General features: G+C 38.8%; 1 long non-coding RNA gene across 1 annotated transcript; it reads left to right on the top strand.

The window, feature by feature from the left end:
• Positions 1 to 893: 893 nt before the first annotated feature.
• Positions 894 to 3,420, top strand: LOC141590819 (uncharacterized). The gene is made up of 3 exons (XR_012520503.1): positions 894 to 1,180; positions 1,293 to 1,365; positions 3,243 to 3,420. It is a non-coding gene; the product is annotated as an uncharacterized LOC141590819 (long non-coding RNA).
• Positions 3,421 to 10,335: the final 6,915 nt, after the last annotated feature.

Below are 10,335 nucleotides of genomic sequence, written 5' to 3'. Positions count from 1 at the left end.
CAGCATTCGCCGAAACTCGGATTATCGTGAAAAATGTGTTAATGCTCGTTATTTGAGGCTGAAATCGAACAGGATGATTCCTGAAATCGAACAGGTTGATTCTTGGAATGAGCTCGGACGCGTGATTGAAAAACAGGGAGAAAAAGAAACAGGTTCCGGTACGACCTTCCGAACGGCTGAAATTGAAGTGTATAATACACGGTTTTTCGGGATTCCGGGGTCCCGGAATAAAATTCTCCGGAAATCACATAGAAACTTCCTCGGGTCAGATAAAGCGGTCATGCAAAGTTTGAGCACCAACGGAAGACATTTGGGAGTGCCGGTGTGCCACAAATCAGCATTCGCCGAAACTCGGATTATCGTGAAAAATGTGTTAAAGCTCGTTATTTGAGGCTGAAATCGAACAGGTTGATTTCTGAAATCGAACAGGTTGATTTCTGAAATCGAACAGGTTGATTCCTGAAATGAGCTCGGACGCGTGATTGCAAAACAGGGAGAAAAAGAAACAGGTTCCAGTACGACCTTCTGAACGGCTGAAATTGAAGTGTATAATACACGGTTTTTCGGGATTCCGGGGTCCCGGAATAAAATTTTCCGGAAATCACATATAAAATTCCTCGGATTAGATAAAGCGGCCACGCAAAGTTTGAGCACCAACGGAAGACATTTGGGGTGCCGTTGTTGTAACACCCGCGAATTTTCTATTTTGGCAATTATAATTTAATTAACCGTTTCATTGTCTTATTTATATTTTAATTATTTAATTTAATTAATTTCATTATTAAACATGATTTTTATAAATATTATATTTTTTAAAGCTTAAGTTATACAAAATAAATATTTTGGTCGGATAATAATGATAATAATAATAATATCTCCCGTCTTGAGTTATAGTGGGCTTGAGACGAAAATTCTAGCGGAAACCGACTCAATTTGAGTTGTTGGGCTTTTTATAACTTATGGGCCTTTTCTCCTTCTCTTTTCTTTTCATAAAACCCTCACCTAACACCTCACAACTTCATCTCCCTCTTCATTTTTCTGAAATTCATCTTCAACAACCCTCACCATTTTTATACATCTATCTTACAAATCTTCAAAACACCATAATTTGCTCAATTCTTATCCGATTCAAGTGATTTTCGCGTCTATCTCTTCCTCTCATCGCCCTCCTTCTTTCTAGGTAAGAAAAGATCCGACTTTCCTCCATTATTGGGGCTGTCGAGCCATCCTCTATATGGTACCCTTTTTCTAGTTTCGATTTTTAGTCTTATTTTGTGTTTTCTTATGTTTAGGAGAAGTTTTAGTTGACCCGGAAGTGGATTCTTGAAAGGTAGACGAGTCTTTTGTGGATTTAAGTGCAAAAAGGTAACGGTGATGGGTTACTCGACTTTTATGTTAAAATTTATGTGCTTTGTTTGTTAATTTAACCTTTCAAATGTTGAAATCTGATTTTTGTTGTGTTCTACTTGAATTTTGGTTGGATTGTATCCTCATATGAATTTCTCACATGTTTCATTGAAAGTTTCATTCTTTATTGCTTTAAATTCGTAATTGTTGGATTTCCGTCTCAAATATGTTGTTTTTCCGAGTTAGAATCATGCTAGGATACGTAAACAATTGATGGGAAACGATTTGTGTTGGTTTCAAATGGTTTGGAAGTCGGTGCATTGAAACCGTGAGTATGTACTCCGTAGGGTGTGTGGCGGCCGGTCTCTTGACCGGGTGGGAGTTCCTGTAAGTTTTGAACACTTTTTAGAAAGCTGTAGTCCCAGTAGGGTGCCGCGGTGTCCATCGACTCTTGGCCGGTGGGAGTACACTGAGGATTTTAGGTGATTTTGAGTTTGTTGTATTCCCAGTAGGGGTGCAATGGGTGACCGGTGGGAGTACATTGAAGGTTTTTTTTGTGTTTTTGGAAAATTGGTGTATTCCCACGGGTGACTGCAGCCGGGTGTGTGGTGGGAGTACATTGAAGGTTTTTTTGTGTTTTTTGAAAATTGGTCGTATTCAGTAGGGGACCGGCAATGGGTGACCGGTGGGAGTACATTGAAGGTTTTATGTGTTTTTGGAAATTTGGTCTGTAGTCCCACCGGGTGCGGCGGCGGCTCTCTCTTGACCATTTGGGAGTGCACTGTAAGTTTTATTAAATTTCTGATTTTGACATGTTGTCCCAGCCGGTGGCCCGGCGGCCGGTACACCACCCGGCTGGGAGTCCCCTGTGAGCTTCTTTTCACTTGTAACCTCTAATGATCAATGGTTTATGCATGTATCTTCTCCCTTATTGGTATTTGGTTAATATAAGACTTATTGATGTTATGTTCATGCAACCTATTGTTACTCGTACTTGTGATCGGAGTGTGACGTTTTACATTGTGCGACTACTCGACATTCCTTATTTATTTGCCCTCGGACATTGGGTCACGATTAGGTGCCATTGTTTCCGAGTTGGGCTATTTTTCCTTCCGCCTTTTCGGACCGGGGGTCACGGTTAGGTGACAAGGTTCCGCTTGAGGTTACTCGAGTTCGGGCACGGTTAGGTGTACCATATTTCGAGTCTTGGATACGATTTGGTATCGTTTGTCGAATCGGGTGTCGTCCATCCCGAGAGTCTGGCCAGATTTAGACTAGGACCGTATTATGATCGTCGTCCTACCAGGAGGTTGGAGTCTAGGGGTTTGTCTTGTTTTGAGTCAAAGCCTTTGTAAATGTCTTACTTGTTACGGTCATTGGTGTGTTCTTATATACGAGAGTGCACGTCTTCTATGATTGTTGTGAGTGTCTTGGTCCTATCGGATACTAGTGGTGAGATGTAAGCCCCTAGTTGCGATATGATCGCCGGGATCGATGTTCCCATCCGTTCTTATGGTGAGATGTAAGCCATAAGTATGAATGTGACATTAGTAGCCACGTCCCGTGCTATGGTTGTTAAGAGGTTTTCAAAGTAATGGCTATTGGATTCCATCCATGTATTTTCTATTAAATTGATCCGTTGTTTACCTTCTTCATATGATTCGATGTCTAATCTCATATCCATGTTTTGGTTACCTTGAATGCATGTTTAATATAATGCAATATGCCTATCTCATTATGATGATCGTTTATATTCCCTTGTTCATATTATTCAAGTATGATGCATGATCAATATGTTAATTAAGTTCTTGCTTATGTGCATTTTGACATATGGTGGCGGGAGAACCCGAGTTACTCCCCACCGACCGTGGCGTTCATGTTTACATGAATGACAGGTTTGTGATGCAGATTATGGGGAAGACGTGTGAGCTAGCGAGAACGTTGACCCTTGGACCTTAGTTATAGGTTGCTTAGACTCACCTATCGTTAGACTTGTGTTTATTCGTGGGATATCTTTTCCCCATCGCACTTGTTTTAAATTGTAAAACTTAATTATCTTTCTTTTCATTTTTGTTTGATCGCTTATGGTGGATTTCGCACTTTAAGCTTTTAAAAAGGTTTTAAAAACCTCGTATTTTCCGCTTTTATTCGATGCCCTATCGAGGGGTGTCACAGTTGGTATCAGAGCATATGTTGCTCCCGACGCACACACGTGTACCCCGAATTTAAATTGAACTTGACCTTGAATAATGAATGAGAGATGGGTAGACTTAAGGACCTAAGTTGGTAGTCTGTAGTGTGGTTGCTCTTTGTTAGGTTCTAACATGTTTGTTGATTGTCCTTTAATAATTTTTGTGCCCTTGGATCAATGACCGTGAGCTTACCTACGTGAAGATCAAGACTTGATGCCTTTTGCCGAGAATTGAAGAATTGTTCGACTTTTGAAGAATGCCTCTTCTTCCTTGAAGATATCCCTCATTCGTGTATACCTTGCCTTGTTCTTTCATTTCTTGATGCTTATTTCCTCTTCTAAACTTTCTTTTCTCTTTTCCTTGGAAGCTACTCTTGTACCCTCCTAACTTGTCCTTTGTTCCTTGCTTATCCTCCCTTAACGCCCTTTTGATAGTACCCTTTCTTTTGCTTTACCTTGGAAGCTAGTTAGTACTCACCCGACCTATCTTTCGTTTTTGTTTCTCCTTCCATAACATCTTGCATATAGATCTCTTTCTCTTGAAGAGTGTCTCTACCTTCTCTGAGATTCCTTCCTCTCTTAGAATGCCTTGTCTTATTCCCTTGTCTTTGTGCTCTATACCTATCGTAACTCTTCTCATATATCTTGAGAGTTGTCTTTGTACCTTTTCTTCTTATAATACCCCTCATGGACACCTTCATCTTTGTCTTATGGAATGTTAACCTCGGTTGAGAATTTTGGGTTTGTGGAGTTAGTTTGTGATGGATTCCTAACCCTCGCCTTGAGAGTTTGTTTTGTTAGAGAGGCTTTGCCAATGTGGTAAGACATACCTTGAGGTTTCTTAGACCTAGTTGCTTGACATGAACTGAGTGTGGTCGATTAGTTGAATTATTTGGGTCGTAAAGTGTGAGTTGCATGTGTTACTAAAATTATAGAACTTGGCTTCGTTGGTTATGTTTGGGATTTGAAAGCTTAGTAGGTTGAGTGTCGTTACCTTAGGAGTAAAAATGAGATAAGTTTAGGAAGTGAATTTGGAAGAAAACCCATTTTTGATGTTAATGATCCCGTATAGAATGGTGATGTGATTTGATATTAGTTGTCCCTTGAGGATTTTGTTGAGAAGTCTTTGTTAATTCGTTCTTTGGTTTTTAAAACATCGAGGTTGTGTCGAGAACTTGAGATAAAGAGACGTTGTTATACTTGAGTGGTAGACTTACTTTAGGGATATCCTAATACGTGATAGGATAGGTGAACAATGAGTCTAACCAATGTATCAACCCTTAAGCAAGCGTTTATTTTTACCTTGATCAGTCATAGAGGTGTAATCCTTTAAGTGAGACTTGCATATAAGGAATGAGATGAATTGCCTTGACCTCGTTTTGGAATTTGGTCGTTTTGTTATGAAGGCACAATATCCTAATAGGTGTGACCTTGTTAGAGAGAACCTTAAGTCTTAGAAAGTGTGTGGTTTAAGCCCTAAGATCCCCCTCGTACCTTTAATCATCTTCCTTCCCTTCGTTCATACTAGATTGGATTTAATTCTTAAGTATAAAAGTTTACTTGTCGTTTCCTTGCCTTGAATACCTCTCTAATTCTAATGTCTCTTACTGGTGTTAACTAGTTACCTTTATTGTTGACTCCTTTAATCTCACACCTCGTCATGTTCCTGTATCCCCTTGAAATTTCCTATCATTTCTTGACCTAGTTATTACTCTTTGTCTCTTTAGTGGAGTGATGGCATTGTTGGCTATGTTGTAGAGTGAGTGAGATGCTCTTTGAGGATTCTTTGTGAACCTTGATTTCGTCAAAATTGGATAAGTGGAACTTGAGTTGAGTTGGGTAGGAAAAATTGTATGACAAACCTATTTACTTTTGGTTGGTGGTCTTTATGATTTGGGGAATGCGACCATCTATGCTTGTGAACTCGGGTGTGAATAAGATTTTGGTTTGGAGTGTTAGAAAGTATGAAGACCTTAAGATTTTGACCTTTGATTGAGGATTTTACTATAGTGAGAACTCCTAGTAGTCGATAGTTGGTCAGGTGTGTAACTGTTTTAGTAGTTTGATCTTTCATGGAAATCGTTTATAGATGATTTATATTTGAGAGTTATGGAATCACAATTGTGGTGGAGTTACTTGACCCACGGGGTAGCCTAAGAGTAAAGTGTGGGTATTTTGAGGAAATGCTTGGGAGTTATGTGGTTATGAGTTTTGTGGTTAGGAAGTTTTCGGAACCGTTCTGGATGACTTTGTTGTTCGAAATTTAAATATCTAGTGTTTCCTTGTTGCCTAATTTCCCGTCCTCTTTGACCATAAGTGTTTCCGTTCATACCTCTCTTCCTCGTTTATGCTTGCTCCTCCTTTAGAATTTGATGTTAACCTATGAAATTCAATCTTTGATATCCTTGTAGATTCGATTTCAACTCTTCTCCTAGGAAGTTCATCATAGCTCTTTTGTTGGTTAAGTTTGAACCCTCTTAGCGTATCTTGTTTTCATGATGTCTAAGTTACTTTTCAATTCATAAAATTTCTAAACATTTCAAGCTACCACTTTTGATCCATTGTTAAAAGTTTATGTTACTTTTACCAAACCCTCCCTATTTTTAAAGGTTTGAAAATGAGAATTTGATTTAGTTATCCTTTTGTTATATGAGTATAACTCCTTTTTATTGATTTTTAATTGCTAAACCCGAGTTACTTTTAACTTTCCTCAATTTCTAACTAGCTTTGATCTACTTATGATTTCGTTGTCAAAAGTTTAATATTATATTTTCAGGAATTTGACTTCCTTTTGAATTTAGAAATGAAACCTCTACTTCTATTTTGATCTTTGCAAAAAAAAAAAAAAAAAAAAAATTTGAGTGAATTGCCTTCTCTTTTGATTTTGACGTTGATCGGATGTTAGAACTCGTTATTTGAAACGTTTAATAACTTGTTCTGCGCTTGTCGGCGAATGATTTTTGTTTTAAATTTGTCTTAGACTTGGAAAGTTAGCGTTCTTGTGTGCACGACAAGAGCAATTCCGTTCCATGAATGAGACTTATACTTTTGGAAATTCTTTATTAATGTTTTTGAAAGTATTTTGATTTTCGATTTATACAAATGATTTGCTTTTGACCATATCTTCGATTTGGAATGTGATGTTCTTGAATGCGCAACGAGAGCATTTTCGTTCCTTTGATGAGAATTTGGTTATGTCGGAAAATTTTATTTGGGATTTCTGAAAGGATTTCGATTCTTACGATAAGTAACCTTTTAATGTTTTGTTTACCGATTTCAAATTTCGATTTTATTTTTATATTACTTTTCCTTTCTATTTTCAAGTTTCGAGGACGAAACTTTTTAAAAGATGGGGTGATTGTAACACCCGCGAATTTTCTATTTTGGCAATTATAATTTAATTAACCGTTTCATTGTCTTATTTATATTTTAATTATTTAATTTAATTAATTTCATTATTAAACATGATTTTTATAAATATTATATTTTTTAAAGCTTAAGTTATACAAAATAAATATTTTGGTCGGATAATAATGATAATAATAATAATATCTCCCGTCTTGAGTTATAGTGGGCTTGAGACGAAAATTCTAGCGGAAACCGACTCAATTTGAGTTGTTGGGCTTTTTATAACTTATGGGCCTTTTCTCCTTCTCTTTTCTTTTCATAAAACCCTCACCTAACACCTCACAACTTCATCTCCCTCTTCATTTTTCTGAAATTCATCTTCAACAACCCTCACCATTTTTATACATCTATCTTACAAATCTTCAAAACACCATAATTTGCTCAATTCTTATCCGATTCAAGTGATTTTCGCGTCTATCTCTTCCTCTCATCGCCCTCCTTCTTTCTAGGTAAGAAAAGATCCGACTTTCCTCCATTATTGGGGCTGTCGAGCCATCCTCTATATGGTACCCTTTTTCTAGTTTCGATTTTTAGTCTTATTTTGTGTTTTCTTATGTTTAGGAGAAGTTTTAGTTGACCCGGAAGTGGATTCTTGAAAGGTAGACGAGTCTTTTGTGGATTTAAGTGCAAAAAGGTAACGGTGATGGGTTACTCGACTTTTATGTTAAAATTTATGTGCTTTGTTTGTTAATTTAACCTTTCAAATGTTGAAATCTGATTTTTGTTGTGTTCTACTTGAATTTTGGTTGGATTGTATCCTCATATGAATTTCTCACATGTTTCATTGAAAGTTTCATTCTTTATTGCTTTAAATTCGTAATTGTTGGATTTCCGTCTCAAATATGTTGTTTTTCCGAGTTAGAATCATGCTAGGATACGTAAACAATTGATGGGAAACGATTTGTGTTGGTTTCAAATGGTTTGGAAGTCGAATTGCATTGAAACCGTGAGTATGTACTCCCGCCGGTGGCCGTGGCCGGTCCTCTTGACCACTGGGAGTTCCCTGTAAGTTTTGAACACTTTTTAGAAAGCTGTAGTCAGTAGGGTGACGGTGGCCGGTCTCTTGACCGGTGGGAGTACACCGAGGATTTTAGGTGATTTTGAGTTTGGTTGTATTCCCAGTAGGGTGACCTGCAGGGTGACCGGGGGAGTACATTGAAGGTTTTTTTGTGTTTTTGGAAAATTGGTGTATTCCCAGTAGGGTGACCGGTGGCCGGGTGACCTACTGGGAGTACATTGAAGGTTTTTTTGTGTTTTTGGAAAATTGGTTTGTATTCAGTAGGGTGAGCGGCAAAGGGTGACCTAGTGGGAGTACATTGAAGGTTTTATGTGTTTTTGGAAATTTGTTGTAGTCCCAGTAGGGTGACGCGGCCGGTCTCTTGACCGGCTGGGGAGTGCACTGTAAGTTTTATTAAATTTCGATTTTGACATGTTGTCCAGGGGTGGCCGTAGCCAGTACACCACCCTACGGGAGTCCCCTGTGAGCTTCTTTTCACTTGTAACCTCTAATGATCAATGGTTTATGCATGTATCTTCTCCCTTATTGGTATTTGGTTAATATAAGACTTATTGATGTTATGTTCATGCAACCTATTGTTACTCGTACTTGTGATCGGAGTGTGACGTTTTACATTGTGCGACTACTCGACATTCCTTATTTATTTGCCCTCGGACATTGGGTCACGATTAGGTGCCATTGTTTCCGAGTTGGGCTATTTTTCCTTCCGCCTTTTCGGACCGGGGGTCACGGTTAGGTGACAAGGTTCCGCTTGAGGTTACTCGAGTTCGGGCACGGTTAGGTGTACCATATTTCGAGTCTTGGATACGATTTGGTATCGTTTGTCGAATCGGGTGTCGTCCATCCCAGAGTCGGCCAGATTTAGACTAGGACCGTATTATGATCGTCGTCCTACCAGGAGGTTGGAGTCTAGGGGTTTGTCTTGTTTTGAGTCAAAGCCTTTGTAAATGTCTTACTTGTTACGGTCATTGGTGTGTTCTTATATACGAGAGTGCACGTCTTCTATGATTGTTGTGAGTGTCTTGGTCCTATCGGATACTAGTGGTGAGATGTAAGCCCCTAGTTGCGATATGATCGCCGGGATCGATGTTCCCATCCGTTCTTATGGTGAGATGTAAGCCATAAGTATGAATGTGACATTAGTAGCCACGTCCCGTGCTATGGTTGTTAAGAGGTTTTCAAAGTAATGGCTATTGGATTCCATCCATGTATTTTCTATTAAATTGATCCGTTGTTTACCTTCTTCATATGATTCGATGTCTAATCTCATATCCATGTTTTGGTTACCTTGAATGCATGTTTAATATAATGCAATATGCCTATCTCATTATGATGATCGTTTATATTCCCTTGTTCATATTATTCAAGTATGATGCATGATCAATATGTTAATTAAGTTCTTGCTTATGTGCATTTTGACATATGGTGGTGGGAGAACCCGAGTTACTCCCCATCGACCGTAGCGTTCATGTTTACATGAATGACGGGTTTGTGATGCAGATTATGGGGAAGACGTGTGAGCTAGCGAGAACGTTGACCCTTGGACCTTAGTTATAGGTTGCTTAGACTCACCTATCGTTAGACTTGTGTTTGTTTATTGGGATATCTTTTCCCCATCGCACTTGTTTTAAATTGTAAAACTTAATTATCTTTCTTTTCATTTTTGTTTGATCGCTTATGGTGGATTTCGCACTTTAAGCTTTTAAAAAGGTTTTAAAAACCTCGTATTTTCCGCTTTTATTCGATGCCCTATCGAGGGGTGTCACAGTTGTGCCACAAACCAGCATTCGCCGAAACTCGGATTATCGTGAAAAATATGTTAAAGCTCGTTATTTGAGGCTGAAATCGAACAGGATGATTCCTGAAATCGAACAGGTTGATTCTGAAATGAGCTCGGACGCGTGATTGAAAAACAGGGATAAAAGAAACAGGTTCGGTACGACCTTCCGAACGGTGAAATTGAAGTGTATAATACACGGTTTTTCGGGATTAAGGGGTCCCGGAATAAAATTCTCCGGAAATCACATAGAAAGTTCCTCGGGTCGGATAAAGCGGCCACGCAAAGTTTGAGCACCAACGGAAGACATTTGGGAGTGCGGGTGTGCCACAAACCAAAGATTCGCGAAACTCGGATTATCGTGAAAAATGTGTTAAAGCTCGTTATTTGAGGTGAAATCGAACGAGGTTGATTTCGAAATCGAACAGTTGATTCTGAAATGAGCTCGTACGCGTGATTGAAAAACAGGAGAAAAAGAAACAGGTTCAGCACGACCTTCCGAAGCAATTTGAAATTGAAGTGTATAATACACGGTTTTCGGGATTAGGGGTCCGGAATAAAATTCTCGGAAATCACATAGAAAGTTCCTCGGGT

Source organism: Silene latifolia, chromosome 7 (genome assembly GCF_048544455.1).
Source record: "Silene latifolia isolate original U9 population chromosome 7, ASM4854445v1, whole genome shotgun sequence".
NCBI lineage: Eukaryota > Viridiplantae > Streptophyta > Magnoliopsida > Caryophyllales > Caryophyllaceae > Silene > Silene latifolia.
This window is presented reverse-complemented; position numbering and strand designations above follow the sequence as displayed.